The 18,532-nt window shown below is 43.1% G+C and overlaps 1 protein-coding gene across 3 annotated transcripts in view; it reads left to right on the plus strand.

Annotated features, from left to right (window-relative positions):
• Positions 1–18,532, plus strand: part of palld (palladin, cytoskeletal associated protein) — a 155,588-nt gene that overhangs the window by 13,074 nt on the left and 123,982 nt on the right. The gene's annotated exons all lie outside the window — the stretch shown is intronic.

Here is an 18,532-nt window from a genome sequence, read left to right on the forward strand (position 1 = left end):
ATGGCTGGTGCCATTTCAGTGATGTCACAGCCTGAATGTCCGGTTGGAGTGATGACAGTTTTAGCCTTAAATCTGGTTCAACATCCAGCCTACTCTGGTAATTTGTTTCAACCCAACAAGTGCAGAAAATCCACTTTCACAAGAGTATGTGGTGGCAAACAGGTATTCAGATTGAACGTGTAACCAGAAGTCAGTCAGGTTTAGTTGCGTGAAGACTAACTTTAAAGAGCTGTCACATGAAAGCTTTGTTAGATTGTCACCGTCACTGTGTTTCATTTCTAAGTAGCGCTAAAGATTAGCTGGCTTCAAACTTTCGTTCGACAACACCTCGTACCAAACAACACACAGCGTTCGCGGCTGCTCTTTGCTACCAGTCCAAGTAAATCCCATTTCCAAGTATGTATCGCTGCTCACCCGCATTTTGCGTTTAGTCTGTCTCTGTTGTAGGGTTTTACTTGATACCACTGGTGGCGGCTCTTTTTTGACAGGTGAGACACAAATCACACCCCCACCCAATGGCTAACATACTAAACGTAAATTTACTTCATTCAGCTGATTTCATATATGCCTCCACTGGAAGCATTTTAATGCATTCAAATAGACTGCAGTTGCTGTGTAAAATATACCCCCATTAAAAAAAGCAAGATTAACACTGTAAACAACACACAACTTACAGAATTGCGGATACAAGTTTTTATAATCATTTGGCATCTCAGAACCATAATAGCACATAGTATTTTCTGCTACAAGTCATTGTGTGACACCAGCGTGGAACATTCACTATAAAGACACAAATACAATATCACAAAATCATTCATTCAAAACGAACAAGGCAGCTTGTCATGTGGCAAGAAATTGACAGTTTTACGTCCATTCAAAGAGATGCGCCTGCCATTTTGTGCACTCCTTACCACGTTTGATTACCGCCTTTCTTCAAAATCTCCAGTGCTTGTGTTATTCTGCCGTCCTTAACAAATGAACATCTCTTTGAACTGCTCCAGATCTAGTAGGTGCCTCAAGCTGTGGTTACCATAGCAATGCCTTCAGAAAGAGACTCCACAGCATGGTGAGCAGCTTTCTGAGGCGCTCAAGGTTTGTGCCTCACGCTGCTGGTGAAAGCGAGTTGTGACTTTTAAATAATGTCACTAGCGCTTCTGTGGACTTACTTTTATTTAATATATACATGCTTAACTGTTATTAAATGTGTTTATATTTCTGAATTAAATAAAAAGAATATGCAAAATGTTTTTTTAGCCTTTGGAAATTCTTGGCGAGGCCATGCCTCACATGCCTCGGCTGACGAGCCGCCTGTGTACTGCACTGCCACTTGTTTCATTTTCACTCGCTTTGCATTTCTAAGACCCTGTTTATATCCAGGGATCCATTGCTGACAGACTTCCCGTTAGCTGCGCTAACCACGTGGGATTGCTTCTAACGTGCAGTGAGTTGCAGAGTGTGACGTTTTCAGTCACCAGGCTGTACATTCTGCCAAAGAACTTTGCTTTGTGAAATTGGGGACTTGCCGATGAGAGAAGGCTATTTTTATTTAGTTTTGCCGCAGACCTCCTCCGATGGCCACAGGTTGGGAAACACTGCGATAGATATTGGACTGAAAATAGTTTCAGAAGAGCATTGCTCAAACATGACAGATTACCAGGCAGCTGTTCTTGCAACAGAGGTGTTTGTAAAAGTTCTGATGCTAGTAATCATGGGTAATTGTACCGAAAACACAGAACTACTACCATAACAACAGGAAATACCAAGTATTTGTTTGCTGGTATGGGCTAGCCATTCTTGAGTGTTTTACAGTTGTGTGCTCTGTTGCTCTGTTGTGCCTGATGGGTACTGGTATCACTGAACAGCAGCATCATGCCAGTGCCATATTCCCATTTTACTGGGGTCACCATTAATGTCAAATGTGCCATTTCTTGATCAGGACACGAAAAAAAGCGTTTTAAGGAGACCTATTAGTTTGAAGTGATTTAATGTAGCGATGTCATTGCGTGTTACACCAAATAATGCAACCAGAGGGTTGATATTTGTAGGGTCTCAAAGACATATGTCCGAAGGAGGCCAACTCAGGACAGAATCAAAACATATGGGTGAGGGTGGCAGGAGCCTGCTTGCATGTGTCACAAGTTGGATACAAATCTGGGTACATCCTGGCGAACCTGACCTTGGAGAGGTGAATGCGATGTAAAACTTTGAATTGTATTAGCTTATTATTATTTATTTCTTAGCAGACGCCCTTATCCAGGGCAACTTACAGTCGTAAACAAAAATACATTTCAAGAATCACAGTACAAGTAATAATACAATTAAGAGCAAGATAAATACAATGACTTTGGTTCTAGCAAGTACAAGTATGACAAAATACATTTCAATAACGGAGCAGATAACAGTGTCAGTGATAGTTACATCAGGATATAATTAAATACAAAATACTACAGATTAAATGACACTTGACAGATTACAGTACTCTAAAGTACAGGATTAAATGCAGTAAAATAGGGGGCAGATAAGAGCAAGTAAAGCGCATTTAAGGAAGAGTGATAAGTGTCCAGAGGGAAAAAAGAGGAGCTCTACAGGTGCTGTCTGAAGGTGCTTATGGCAGGCATAGACAAATACCTTGAGGTAATCCCACTCAACACAATCAAAAGCTGCCTTCTACCTACCCTGAATAAATCCTGTTTGGTCTAAGGAGATGATAGAAGAATGGACTTGAGGCAGTGTGCAAGGATTTTCACTAGAATCTTAATGTCTGTATTGAGGAGAAAAATAAGTCAATATGAACCACATATCTTTTAATAAAAGTGATATAGATGCTTGGCAAAAGACTGGAGGCAGAGACAGGGACATGAAAGATTCTGAGAACACATTCCTGCAGTGGAGAGAGTTTGGGGTGAACATTTCTTGAAAAACTGCAGGGAACCGATCTGGACCTGGGGACTTGCCACTCTGTATTGAACTAATGGCTTGTATAATTTCAGTTGTGTGAAGTTCTCCTCCAGAGAGATTTTGTTGGTCAATTGTAGAAATTGAAAGCTTCTCAAAGTAGTAGTCAATTAAAGAGGGGTTTAAGAGATTCAGATTCATAAAGGGATGAGTAGAAGTTTTGGAATTCTTTATTAATTTCTTGCTGATCCATGGTAATTTAGCCTGATTTTGTGCAGACCTCTCTAATCAAGCGTATTACAGTATTGCCAGAGGCGATAGGCCAAGATTTTGGTTGCTTTATCATCATGCTAATATACAGCATGGAGTAATTTAAGTAGGAGTTGTTCTGCTTGTTGTCTAGCAAATTCTGTCTTTAGGGTAAGCCGTTTTTTGTAAAGATCAGGATTACGTGATTCGGCATAGTGTTGATCCACTTATAGAATAAAGTTAGTCAGCTCTGAGAGATGCTCAACACATTGTTTATTTATTTTTGCTGTCTATGAAATAATTTATCCATGGAGGTAAGCTTTAAAAGTTTCCCATAGAATAGTAAAATAATGTTCTGCATTAGTATTGGTGTCCAGAAAACATTTGAGATGAGATTAATTCAACAATTTGTCAGCGAGTTAAAGAGAGAGTTAAAACGGCAAAGGTGGCGGGGCAAAATTTGGTCAGGGAATACAAGCTCCAGTGGCCTAGCTTGTTATTTAATACAAAGTAAATAACAGAAAGAATAACCTACCTTACCTGATGTTTAGATTCCCAAGTCCATCGTCCTGTTTTTCATTGCAAATGTGTCAAGTACTTATAGGTCTTGGTTTTACAACAGCCATTTAAAGTATGATTCGCTGGTGACTAAAAAACAGGAGTCCTCAGAAAAGCAGAGGACGTCTAGTAACCGCCCAGACTTGGATTCGTTTTTATCAACGAAAGTCATTAAATTCTAAATTAAATGAGATGTTGTGGCCAGAGAAGGCTCTTTTGTGAATGATTTGAAATGAACCAGGTTTAGATAACTAATTTCATTGTACCTTCTTTTCCAAAGGCTACAATAACCATTTTGTCCTTTGAGTGATATGTATTTCCATACATAGCTCCAAATGCATGTTAGAAGCATTCATTTTTTAATAGTCACCAATTAGGTTTTGTATTTTCACCCGTCCCCAATTTGGTTATGCCCAATTGTTGTGCTTTACTGAACTATAGAATCTCAGGACAGATCATACCAGTTTTAATATTATATTATGGTTTATTGCGAAGGCTGGTATTGTTTTGAGGCAAATACCCCGGAAATGCTATATCAATTGTAACATAACACTGACATGGTCGATTTGCATGGGAGTAAAAAGACACAGGACGTCTGAGTTTGAAATTTTACATAAGTACGGAAGTGAGTCTCCTGAAGAAAAGCTATTCCCACTTTGAGCTGCTGGAGGTGGGATAAGACCTTACTATGATTCACTGGGTGGTTAAATCCTTTAACGTTCTAGCTAATAAAGTCAACCGAACACCCTCCAGTGCAAGTATTCCTATTATTGGACATTCCCATAATAATAGTGAGAAAACATGTAAATGTATACAATAAGGATAACCCATGAAAGTTTATAAACCTGACCACTGCAACAGCTGAATTAAACTGCATCCGTTTGTACCGAAATGCCTAGACATAACCATAGAAAAGAGTAAAAAGTGATCACTTGCTCCTTGCGGAGAAGACAAAGAATTAAGTGAAAGATAAAAAAGGAAAAGAGTGAAGAGAAAACCCTTCCGGAACAAGGATGATCCTTAGGTTCTGCCTCCGACTTCTATTTTCCAAGTCATCAGTCTTGCCTCTCAAGGTCTTGTTCTCAGTCTCCAGCACCACGCATCAGGATTCTAATGCTGTGAGGCGGCTATCGGCAACACTAAGCGAGTGTTCCAGTCTCTGGTCGTATGCAGCGACATCGTTTCATATTGCAGTTAAGGAGGAATTAAGTGACATCATTTCATATTGCAGTTAAGGAGGAATTAATCTCAGCACGTAACTCAGAAGCGAGCCGTGCAGGTTGTGTTCTGCAATTCTGCAAGCATGGAACTGGAGTTGATGCTTGGAGAGCAAGCAGCCATTTTTTCACTACCCAGAGGAATCGTCTCAGTCTGAAGAAGCCAAATCCGCCGTCGCTACTTGCTTACTTCTGGACTTCAACATCACTAGAGGGTGCCAGGACAGATAGTTAACGCTATTTTGTAGGGATGGGAATTTTAAACATTTGAATGTATACACTCTAAAGAAATGGTTAAATGTTGAATAATATGCTAGATGTATAAACGGTCACGTGACAACTTTCACCAAATGCATATTTTTTTATGTATTCATTTTAGTAATTTATCATCCTATACAGTAGTCCATCGCGTATGCGACTGTTGTGGTGCTAGAGTAAGGGTGGCTATTATAAAAAGGAAGGGGTTTGGCAATTGCCTCCAAGTAGTTTTTTCTAATTGGTGCAACAGAAAGATTGACACCGGGGCGGGTTTTATTCTCAGTCGATCTGGCACTTCATTGGTGCACTCTGTGTTCATGCTGTAACAGCCCTGATATGGTGTCCAGTCCGCGGTGTAATAAAGTTAATGACAATCGTTTTTTTCTGACATTTGTTATATATTTTTAATAAAATGTTATCTCTAAACAAAGGAATGAGGCAAAGCCACGTTTAGATGTATTTTGAGGAAACGGACGAGAAAACCATGGTATGTAAATAATTATGCCAAACAAAATTGCTGTACCACAAAAACACAAGTTCAATGCTTCACCATTTGAAATGAAAACATTTAGAAATTACTGTCGATTGAGTTACTGAATGCAGTAAAAAGCAAACAGCCATAATAAACAGAACGCTCTAGATGGTGACTGACATTTATTATTTAGCCCTTACATCCTTGTGAACATACATAACAGGATTTTTTTTTTCAATATTAATTCTGAGAACGCATGAGTGTAAATAAATTATGTATAGACTTTAATTTACCAGTACACTTATACGCAAATCATTTGTTTAAAAAAAGTCCTTGATGTCTATGTAATTTGTCAACAGAAGGGGATATTTAAAAAAAAAAATAAAGGGTTTCCTGTTTGTGGCATCGATCCTTGAACAGTAGAGTTAATATAACAATGTGTTGGAATCTGTGTATTTGATAGATTCTGTAACATATGTAAGCTGTGTTTTTTATTATTATTAGTTTTGTTTTGTTCTTTAAATATGATGTAAAAAAAGGTTTAGTTTAGTTAATTCACTTTGTGCCCACAGGGCCAGCACAGGTACATCTCAATAGTGCAGCACAAATACAAAGAGATACATTTCCTAAGATAAAAAGAATAATACATACCTGCACTGTACAACTCACCCTCCGCACCACGTGGCTGTGCTTCTACCAGGCAAGCCACTCGTGGACCCCCTGAACCATTATCTTTTAAAGTCAAATGTAGCCTCAGCCCACAGGCACAACAGGTTAAAGAGCCAGGCTTACTGTTTGAGGGTAATGGAAAATGGCTCACGTTGCCATTTAGAGGTGCTTGAGATCTTTCACAGGTTGTTTATTGGACAGGGTCCCTAAAATAGCTAATATGGTTTTTACTGCAGGAAGACACAGTTCTGTTTGAATTCAAGGAACACTTAAGGACTCATGCTGCCTTTTAAGAGCTGGGTTGTGTTTGGTAATAACGACATTGTCCAGGCCTTGTTTGTGGATAAGCACTTGGAGATCAGCCACAGCAATCATGGTGCACTAACAGGTCACCACATGCCAGCCTCTACAGGGGAAGGCTGCTGTGTGCATTTGGGCTACGTGAGAAGATTAGTGTTAGCAGCTGAACAAAATGGTGGACTAATACAACCCTCCTCACCCACCCCTCACCCCAAGAAAACACTTTGTGGTAGTGAAGCATGTCTATTCTCTGATACAAATAGAAGCTTCTTTGATAAAAAATAGGCATCAGTCAGCAGGAGCACAGCAAGGAATGACTGGAATTGATGATGCTGGAGTTTTACGGCATACACAAGCATCCTGGTCTTGAATATATAGGTAGGAGTATATCTTACTGCATAGAAACTGTTCCATTTTAACACCGCAAGACAGCTTATGTGTCTTGGGCCCCTGATTCTGTTACTTTAGTTACCTAAAATAGATACCAGCATCTGTTTTCTTGGTTAATACATATTACAAAATCTTTAGTATTAGATATTTGATTTATGAATACATAACCCAGTAATTCTTGAGAAGAAAAGTATTAGATGCTGTGATCCTCATTTACACACTTGTAAATGTATGGGATTACAGTCAGCATGCTGCAGATATATTAATGTCTCTCTCTCTCTCTCTCTCTCTCTCTCTCTCTCTCTCTCTCTCTCTCTCTCTCTCTCTCTCTCTCTATATATATATATATATATATTTTACAAAACAGTACAGTTCTTTTCAGTGCTCTATTTTAACTATTGTCATGTCATGGGAAAGTGATTACCTTCAGTACAGTAACAGCAGAGATTTAACGTCAATTTAATTGCACAATCATTTTTGGGAAGAGGTCTGTTTCTCCTCATATCTGTTTAATCAAATAGTGAATAGTTACATTAAACAACATTTGCCAAAAACATTGTCCAACAATGTGCAGTTAATTATATAAATGTAAATGTGCTTTATTTTGCTCTTATCTGCCCCCTATTTTACTGCATTTAATCCTGTACTTCAGAATACTGTAATCTGCCAAGTGTTTAACCTGTAGTACTTTGTATTTAATCACATCCTGATGTAACTATCACTATTTAATCATATCCTGATGTAACTATCACTATTATCTGCTGTATTATTGAATTTTGGTTTGTCACACTTGTACTTTGCTTGAACAAAAGTGATTGTATTTCTTGCTCTTATTGTATTACTTGTATTGTAACACTTGAAATGTATTTGCTTACGATTGTAAGTCACCCTTGATAAGGACGTCTGCTAAGAAACAAATAATAATAATAATAATATATGAATAGATAGATACAGTAGATACATTGGCCTTCTAATCAAGCACTGGAGTTTAGAAAGCATGTAACTCAACCTTTCAGTAGCTATTTACAATACCCATTTCAAACACAGACAATTCCTGGAGCAATTCTGGTGGAGTCAAGTATTTGACTTTTTTGAAAATTTCTCTCCAGAAGTTCAATCAAATTCAATTTAAAGATGATTTTCATTGCTTTTTTAAATTAATTTTTACTTGAGAAGGTTGTGTGGTTTAATGTGTGTTGGGTGACAAAATGTGTGTTTGTAGTCTGTGCATGTCTGTGAATGTAAGGTGTTATTTGGTATATTCTTATTTTGTTAAATTATGAGATAGTTTTTTATGATGATGTTTTAAATAAAGGGTAAGTCATTGTGATGAGATCATATGTCATCTTGAAGCTCAGCAAAACATGTGGATAATGTTAATAAGAATATTGAGAAACCAGGAAGACCCATTTTTTAAACCTGCAGTATGGGGTAACATTTATTTTGGCTTTTGTACAACAATAAAGTCCTGTAGCCAACCATCACCATCATTCTACAGATAGCCACAAGAGGGCACTGTTATGTTTGCTACCCAAACTGTATTCAACCTCCACTAATACTTAACAGTATTAGTCAGGGGCGGATCCAGACTTTAAATAGTGGGGGGGGGGGGGGGGAGTTGGGGGTCAAGACTGTCAGGAGGGAGACAGATACCCCTTCTCCACTGGCACATCCGACCTGTCAGGGCTTGGTACGGTAAGGGTACGGGTGGTTCTCCACTGACTATTTGTCAAGCCGAGCAAGAACCAAAACGCGAAACTCCGGCCTCACAAGACATCTGAATCCGGCTTATTAATAATATATATATATATATATATATATAATCACCCTTTTAAAAGTAAAGGGAAACTGATCCCACTCCTCCTATGTCAATTACGGCTATAGATATGAATATCAGGGTGCGTCTGACCTGTGTGAATATCACTAGTTTAGACAGCCAAGTCTACCCATTGTCCTATGAAACTCAAAAGAGAATTTATCAATTGAAAGGAGCCGAGACAAATGTCTAGCCATTGAATGCCCTACCTTATATTTGTGGCCTTAGTTACAAAGACGTGAAAGGCAAACAATTCAGATTGTTAACACTTCTGATCATTTTTCTGCATGAATGACAGTATAAATGCAAACATACGGGAGGAGCATAATCCCAAGGCCCTCATTAGTAAAATATGACAAAGAGAACAAAAGTAGTTCTTGTAAAAGCAGATCAAGGATAATATGTCAACATCTGGTCTGAAAACTCATAAACTGGAAATAGAAAATAACAACAACAAAAAAAACCAAAAAACTGAAGCTTAAAGAAAATCAGTACCAAACACCAAATGTATAGCCCAGAAGTAATGTTTTCTTAAGGGACATAGTTCAGAGTTTTGAAATATATATATATATATATTACATTTATTTTGAAGTCAACTAGGTGTGTATTTGTGTTGGGTTCAATCCCCAGTGGGGGACACTGCTGTTGTACCCTTGAGCAAGGTACTTTACCTAGATTGCTCCAGTAATAACCCAACTGTATAAATGGGTAATTGTATGTAAAAATAATGTGATATCTGTAAAATGTGAAATAATTTATAATGTGATATGTTGTAACAATTGTAAGTCGCCCTGGATAAGGGCGTCTGCTAAGAAATAAATAATAATAATAATAATAATAATAATCAGAAACGAAAATCACTTTATGTTGCAACAAAGCTGGAAACTATATTGAAAAAAGGAGTAATGCAGGCATATCTCTGTCGTGAATATAGGTTGTCAAAAAGCACTTTTTTGGGCTTTTTTGGGCTTGTTGAGCGACCATGCGGCAAAGCAAAATTTGGTGCACTTCAGAAAGATTTGTGTCAGATTGATTTTGAATAAAAGCTTAAATTCGGGATTTTTGCTTTTTGTACTGTGTTTTAATTCTTTAATGAATAGGACAAAGCAGAATACTACATACATGAAACGAACAGGTACATGTAATTCTATTTTTATTCACAATCTCATCTCATTAACTTACTTAGTTTGTCATTCATTTTTATTGTCCTTTCTCTATAACAAACACCTTGATATAACAAACTAAAGGCTTGCACCCCGACAGGTTTGTTATAGCGAAGGTGTACTGTACTACAAAAGATTAGTCCTTCTGTCTCTACCTGGCCTTCCAAACTGAGCACAGTTCTAAAGTCAGTCTTTAAAGAATCGTACTTTGGTTTATGAACCACCCAAAGCTCAAGGTAATGTGAATCTTGCCTTTAAACAGCTTATGTTGTTGTAATGTAATGTTGTCGAAGCTGACACCCTGGGATACTTCAAGAAGCTGCTTGATGAGATTCTGGGATCAATAAGCTACTAACAACCAAACGAGCAAGATGGGCTGAATGGCCTCCTCTCGTTTGTAAACTTTCTTATGTTCTTATGTTCACTACAGTTGCCCTTGGCAGGTAAGGTCTAACTGATTTATACTGGCACTATTTGGTCATGTTTGTTCAATTTGGCCTCACTTAAACTCAGTGAATTCCCTATTCTGATTTTATATGGCAAAGGACTTGATTAAAAATATATATTATTTAAAAAACAAACAAACTGCTCCGAACAATTTTAGATCTTGAAACTCTCTGTGCCAGTAAGTTATGCACCATCAAACACTGCCTGCATGCTAGATGTATTGGCAGCCCTGTCACACATTAACTGCAGCAGATTGAAGATGATCTTATGATATGATTAACGTTTAACCAAAAGAGAATATTTTCACTCCATTGACTGCCTGGTATTTTCAAATCTTTGTTTACTAAGACTGTTTTAGCCAATTGTCCTTGTTCAAAAATTCAGTGGGTAAGCAAAAAAAGAAAAATGAAAATGTGTTTAACACTTTAATTTAAAGGGCTTTAGAGAATATAGGCACTCCCAAGTTTTAGAGACTATAAGAATCTGAGGATATCACGTTGTGAAAAGAATGTGTGTTGGTCCAGTTCTCCACGTTAATTTGTATTTAGTTGAAAAAACCCCAACCCAACCAAACTACGTAATGGGTTAGCTACACTTCACTAAAATACATAAAGCGATGGGTATTACAAGTAAAGCTGCATCCACACTGGACGCAAGCGAGCGAAGTCACCGAATGTCAATCCACACCAGACGCGACTTCAAAGCGATCCAAAAGACTGGAAATAAATACATGACCCCGCCCATGCATTCCTATTGGACATGCTAGAGATGGGCCCTCCCACTACAAAACAGGTCTTGTTTGGTTACCACCCTGACCTCCAGCAACTCTGTTGTAAAATAAAGGTTAATAAAGGGGGGATATGTAACAGGACGAGGAGCCCTGTACATATTATTTGTTTATTTATTTTTGGAACAGGGTTTCCCTCTCCGCCCCTGTGTTATTTTGTATTTGTATATTATGATTTATTTATTTGTATATAGATGACGGCAAAGCGCCGTGTGTTTTGTTATTGTTTTAGTATTTATTTAGAAATCTATATGACGACGTAGCCGTATGTTTTTGTTTTAAAATACCTCATGGGAATGTGTGACTGTCAGCTGGTGATTATTGAATTAGCTGGCAGTCACGCATAATAATTCTACCTGTGCAGATTGTGGCCGAGGAGTAATAGAATAATTGCCAGCTAGTTAAACCCCTCGGCCACGGTATAAAAAGCCTGCAGCTCTCCATGTTCTGTGTGGGTGTTAGGAGCGAGAGAAAAACGAATCGAATCTTAAAAGTAAAAACATATAGGATCAGTGAAGGCTACTGCCCAGCCTGACCTGTATTGTTTTGTATTTTGTGTTTGTGATTTTGTTTTGTTTAAACCTTTTATTTTCGCTCTGTGAGCAAGTGTTTTGTGTTTAATCTTTTTATTTTATTTTTGATGCATTTAAATAAACGGCGCGCAGCATCTGTTTGAAACTGCAGTACTACCTGGTGTCAGAGTGTTTCCCTTCCTGCTTGTGACCTGACATCACCCCACAGCCACCCTGTCACAAGGATTATACGCCTCAGCGCTGCAATGCTTTTAAGCTTTGTGCTCCTGTACCCTTGAGACTCTCGGGTCCCCGGTGCTCCATAGCCTCGGTACCTCTGTGTTTCAGTGCCTCGAGGACTCGTTGCCTCGGCGCCTAGGCGCCTGCGATGCTTCACAACTCCCTGCAGGGGTGTCCTCGGTGCTTTCAGTACCCTGGAGCCTTGGTGCATCAGTGCCCTCAGTCCTAAATCACTTATTACACCAGCGCACTCGATCACCTTGAGGTTTATGGTGCTTCGGTGCTCATAGCCTCGATGCCTCGGTGCTTCGGCATTTATCGGCCTCAATGTCAGGCTTTCACTCGTGCACATCCTGCAGTACAAACATACTTCATGTGTCAAGTGCCTGGGCATAGAGCACACCTCTGCTGCTTTGGCAGATAGGACGTTCTGCACTATTTGCGCCGGATCCAAGTAAAATAGCTTGCTGAATAGAATGGCGCAGTTCACAGGAAAAACCTTTGCGGCCAGCCTCGGAGAGCCATCTTAGACCTCGGAATCCCAGGTCTCCCCCTTCCGCCTGCCCTCGAGCCCAGCACAGAGTATATGTCGCGCACAGACTCCAGCCCGTTCATCCCGCAACCGCTCTAGATGTCCCTCGAGGGGTAGGAAGCGAGCGAGAAATGCGGAACCAGGTGAGGGAAATTGCTGAGTTAAAGGGCCAGATGGCCTAAATACTCGAGCACTTGACCAGGCAGCAGGCTCCCCCCCTCCCCTGCTCCTGCCCCACCTCCACCACCAGCCCCTGCCCTAGAGTAGACTCCAGCTTCACCGGTGGTTGCTCCAGACGTTTCAGAGCAGGACGTGGCGATGAGTGAGGAGGAACAGGACACGCTTTCTATAGCGGCTTACTGAGATGAGGAGTCCTTCCTACAGGGAGAGACTCAAGATCCAGACTGAACCAAGTAACGGTCCCCAGCTCTGAGCTTGCCTCAGAGCCTGAGGTTCCAGCTCAATTCAGGCACTTATGGAATGAGCCCCAACTTCCTCCAGGTTCCCTGGATGGCAGTCTCTGAACACTGCAGGTCTGTATTCAGACCAGCGCAGACTTCGACCTCCCTGCCTTTTCCGGTGTTCCCAGACTTTCTGGAGGTCAAATCCTCCTGGTAACACCCGGCCCCAGCGCCCAGTGTGTCCAACAGCACGGCCACACTTGACTCCATGGAAGATGCAGAGGCAGTAGGGCTAGCACAGTTACCTCCGGTCTACTCCACCATAGCGGTCCTAGTGCAAGCCCACCCAGTAGGAGGTCTGTCCAAGGATCCTGTATGCCCTAACGGCCAATGCAGGATCACGGAAGCCCACCTGGAAAAGGCTTACGTGGCTGAAGCACAGGTGACACACCTTGCCAACACAGGAGGCCTCTTGACAACCTACCTGGACGGCATGACACGCTCTGTAACCCTCCCTGAGCCACTAGCTTCGGAGCTACGCATGGTCTTGGGCACTTTGTTACAGATTTCTGGTTTCCAAAGGCAAGCCCTGTGCAGAAGCTTGGCAGGCTTAGTGGTGGCGTGCAGACAGCTGTGGCTGTCTCAGGCGAGGGTCCCGGATGCGGACAAGTCCGCCTTACTGGATGCGCCTATCTCCCTTGGCCATACTTTTGGACCAGCGGTAGAGGAGATCCTACAGCGTTCTCACAGAGAACGAGAGGCGTCCTGGCAGGTGGCTGCAATGCTCCCCTCCCATGCCCCGGCACGGGGAAGGGGTAGGTGACGGCATCTGGCAGTATTACAATCCCTACCGTGCCATGGGGCAACCTGAGGCACTGCCTCCAGGCCTCCGCGGCAGCTTATTCAAGGGGCTGTCAGCAAGGACGGGGAAACGTCTGACGTGGGGCCTCAGCGCACGAGCGCCCAGGGAGACAGTTCCAACTGAACCGCCCCAGGCAGCCTCCAAGGCTCACCCTCAACGATGCAAAAAGCCAGTTTATATCGGTGCAGAGTACGGTCTACTTGGGTCTCTGGCTGGATTCCCTTATGATGCGAGCCTACCTGTCAGAAGACAGAGTAGCTGCCATTCACAACTGTCTGGCCCTGTTTCAACTAGGGTCCACAGTACAATTAGTGTTGTGCCAAAAATGACTGGGTCTGATGGCCGCAGCTTCGTCAGCCATCCAACGGGCTACTTCACATGTGCCTGCTTCAAGCATGGCTCAATGCCTTTCGGCAAACCCCACACCTGTGTGAAGGCGTAAGGATGGGAGTGATTTACAACCATCAACTCTGGTTGGTGGGGGGCGGTCTGGGCAGGCAGAGGAGTCCGCAGATCCTGGTCAGGTCACTGGACATCCCTGCAGATAAATGCACTAGAGCTGACAGTGGTTCACCTCGCGCTGCAACATTTCCTCCCTATGCTCCACAAGAGCGTTGTACGCCTACAAGTGGAGATACTGTCAAAATTGGTGCATGGCCAGAGGCCATGATCCCATTTATTGCCCTATAGCAATTATTTTACATTTTCTGCAAGATCTGCTAGAGGCAGGTAAATCCCCCTCTACAATTGAAAGTGTACCTAGCAGCCATATCTGCATGCCATGTCCCTATTGACTCCGTATCCCTGGGCAATCATATACTGGCCACCCATTTTCTAAAGGGTGCTCGGCTGATACATCCTCCTAGAAAGGACGTCCTCCCCAAATGGAGTCTAGATGTGGTACTGGAGGCTCTCACCAAGGTCCCGTTTGAGCCCATACGTTCCATAGAGTTGAAATATTTCTCTATGAAGACAGCCTTTCTATCAGCTATCACCTCCGCTAAGCGGGTCAGTGAGCTACAGGCACTGTCTGTGCACAGTTCCTGTTTGTTGCGCACAAACCCTGCTTTCCTCCCTAAGGTGATTACAGCTTTTCACTTGAATCAGTCAGTGGAACTAGAGGCTTTCCACCCCCCTCCCTTTGTGGAGGAGACGTATAGGAGATGAAATTCCCTCTGCCTGGTTCAGGCATTGAGAGGTTATGTGGATAGAATGACAGTGCTGTGTCAGTCTGACCAGCTCTTCGTCTGTCATGGTGAAAGGACCCTGTGTCAAGCCCTCTCAAAGCAGTGACTGTCCACAGTCCATTGGATTGTGGACACAGTTTAGACTGTGTATACTAATGCCGGCCTACTCCCACCTGGTGGCCATGGACTACCAGAGGAGTGGCTACGTCATGGGCCCCAATATTTGACCAATATTTGTACTGCTGTATAGCTGGGCTATTCCACATATATTTATCAGGTTCTACCGACTTAATGTCGAAGATCCCTCTATGCCTTCAATAAGCACTAGGGTCCTTGAGGTTGCATGCTCACACCACCAACACTAGATGGCGGTAGCGAGATGTCCCTCATATGCTGCCCACTCATACTCCCTCGCGACGGCTTTGGTATACTTTCCCAAAAGTATTGTTTTGGCAGTCATCTTCGAATTGAAAGGGAACGATAGGTTACGGATGTAACCCCGGTTCCCTGAAAGAGAGTAAATGGTCAGAAAATGGTTGGGAGTTCCACGCTGCCTCAGCAGAGTGGGACTTTATGGTAAAGGACTGCAGCTCCCAGTCTCTGCTCTAACTGAGGAGTTTAAGTGCGACAAGGTCCGACTGGAAATTATATTAGTAGAGTCACGCAACAAATGCGTAAGGGAGGCAGCATCTGTGTTGAAAACTGGAAGAAAGTGGGTGGCAAAGAAAGCCGTGGAAGAAGCAAAGGCTGCCCTTTCGAATCGGTGATATCATGGGGCAAGTTCAGCATGGAAGAGGGTGTCTTGGTCTCAGTTCAGCTCCTCCTACATGGCACAAGGCAGCCCCAGCTCAAAGTTAGTCAACGAGGTGCAAAAGCAGGAGGAGAGGATGAGGTGTGTAAAGGAAGGCTGTTTCCCAGGCCAAGCAGGGAGAATGGATGAGATGGGAGAGAGTGGAACAACGCAAGATCGTCTGGCAAGAGCTATGTACAATGAAACAGAGCAGGATCAGTTTCATCATCAGGTCAACATATGATGTTCTCCCATCACCACAGAACCTAAACCTCTGGGTAGGAGAGGATCCCTCCTGTCCTTTGTGTTCATCATCTGCAACATTAAGGCACATTTTTGACAGGATGTAAGGTGGGTCTTAGCCAAGGACAGTTTACTTGCGGGCATGACCAGGTGCTGCGATGTTTGGCCTTTGCACTGGAAGACAAGCGTAACATGACCATTAAGTTGCCACCAGTTCCATCAAAACATTACACACTGTGGAAGGATTCACTGACACAGAGGAGACAGAACTTTATTTGTAACACCGCTCAGGCGCACCGATTTATTTTTGCCACAAGGTGGCACTGTGGTACTGCTCCAGAGCACAACCTAATACCAGCAATGGTAAAAAGGTTGGCAGGTCGTAGAGCAGAAGCAGGTGCTCAAAGTAATAATGAAAACAAAAGGCAAAAGAAACAAGGGAAAATAAAACACAGTAATAAAACTACAAAATAAAGGTGCTGTTACCCCGACTGTCGCTATCCGCACTGCCCGCGTCTCTGTCCTACGCTCCCCCGTTCCGTCAACCTGTGGAGATTGTTTGGAGTTCTGCCAAGTTTTTCCCCGCTATTAAAAAATGTTCCCCGCTATTAAAATTGTTTCTGTTTAATTAATTTATTGTTGTGCTTGTTTTTCTCAGGCCGTGCTCGGTCCGGCAGCAGAGCTTCCGCCAGCTGGCTCGTTTCGTCTTAGAGGGGCAGGTCAAGGGAACAACAGAGCGTTATCTTATAGGGTCAGCAATCCCCCAAGATCCGTCTCTCAGCCACTCAGAGAGAGGGAAAGCCAACACACCCTCTCCCCCACTGCTCTGTGTCACTGCTATGACTGACAGGCAGATCTATGAGGCTGCTGCACCCTTCTTGCAGTACCATGCATGTGCCAGACAATCAGCACAGATCTCACCCCGGTACACACACAAAAGACAACATTCCTCCACCCAGGAGGGCAACCGCCAAGAAAAGGTGTTAAAACCAAGCCTCGTCCAGGACAACTGGAAGCTGCTAGAGACTGGAAAATGCTGGCAGATGTTGGTCAACTGCTTATTTTTCCACGTGAGACTGCCACCACTAACCTTCGACCAGATATTGTCTTATGGTCTGGATCAGCATGCCTTGTTCACCTGGTAGAGTTAACAGTGCCATGGGAAGATGCTGTAGATGAGGCGTATGAGAGGAAGAAACTGTCACCAACTCACTAAAGTCTGCCCGAGCTGCCTCTCTCTCCTCTGTCCTAATTCTCCTCGACCTCTCTGCTGCCTTTGACACTGTCGATCACTCTATCCTACTATCCTCTCTTGCTGACCTGGGAATCTCTGGAACTGCTCTGGCCTGGTTCTCCTCCTACCTCTCCAACCGCACTTACCAGGTAACCTGGCGTGGAGCAACCTCCACACCTCACCCTCTTTCAACAGGAGTCCCCCAAGGGTCAGTTTTGGGTCCTCTCCTGTTCTCTCTCTACACCTGCTCCCTGGGCCCCCTCATCGCATCCTATGGTTTCTCATACCATTTCTATGCTGATGATGCTCAGATTTTCCTCTCCTTCCCCACCTCTGACTCCACCATCCCCTCCTGTATCTCTACCTGTCTGTCTGCTATCTCCTCCTGGATGCACTTGCATCATCTCAAACTCAACCTCTCTAAATCTGACCTCCTTTTCTTTCCCTCCTCCTCCCCCTCCTCTGATCTCTCTATCTCTGAATCTACCACACTCTCTCCCTCTTCCTCCGCTAAGAACCTCTGAGTCACCCTGGACCCCTGCTTCTCTTATTCCCAGCACATCTCCACTCTGGCACGCACTTGCCGATTCTTCCTGAGCAACATCCGAAGAATCCGACCATTCCTCACCAACTACGCCACCAAGCTCCTGGTCCAGGCCTTGGTACTCTCCCGCCTAGACTACTGCAACTCCCTCCTGGCTGGCCTCCCTGCGTCCGCCACCCGTCCGCTCCAGCTCATCCAGAACTCCGCTGCCCGCCTGGTGTTCTCTCTGCCTCGCTTCTCCCACGCAACTCCACTGCTCCGCTCACTCCACTGGCTCCCGATCACCACTCGCATTCAGTTCAAGACTCTTGTACTAGCCTACATATGCCTTGACCAGACTGCACCCAGCTACCTCCAGACCCTCATCTCTCCCTACACCCCCACTTGACCTCTCCGCTCCGCCTGCACTAGAAGACTGGCTCTACCTCCTCTACGCTCCCCTACCTCCAGAGCCCGCTCCTTTTCCACCCTCGCCCCGCAGTGGTGGAATGACCTTCCTGCAGATGTCAGGACTGCCCAGTCTCTGACCACATTCCAGCGCCTCCTCAAGACTCACCTCTTCAGAAAGCATCTGTAGAACTCCTCTGTTCTTCACCTGGGACACTTATCACCCTTCCTTAAATGCGTTTTACTTGCTCTTATCTGCCTCCTATTTTACTGCATTTAATCCTGTACGTCAGAGTACTGTAATCTACCAAGTTTTTAATCAGTAGTATTTTGTATTTAATCATTTCCTGATGTAACTATCACTGACACTTATCTGCTG

Source organism: Acipenser ruthenus, chromosome 1 (genome assembly GCF_902713425.1).
Source record: "Acipenser ruthenus chromosome 1, fAciRut3.2 maternal haplotype, whole genome shotgun sequence".
NCBI classification, from domain to species: domain Eukaryota; kingdom Metazoa; phylum Chordata; class Actinopteri; order Acipenseriformes; family Acipenseridae; genus Acipenser; species Acipenser ruthenus.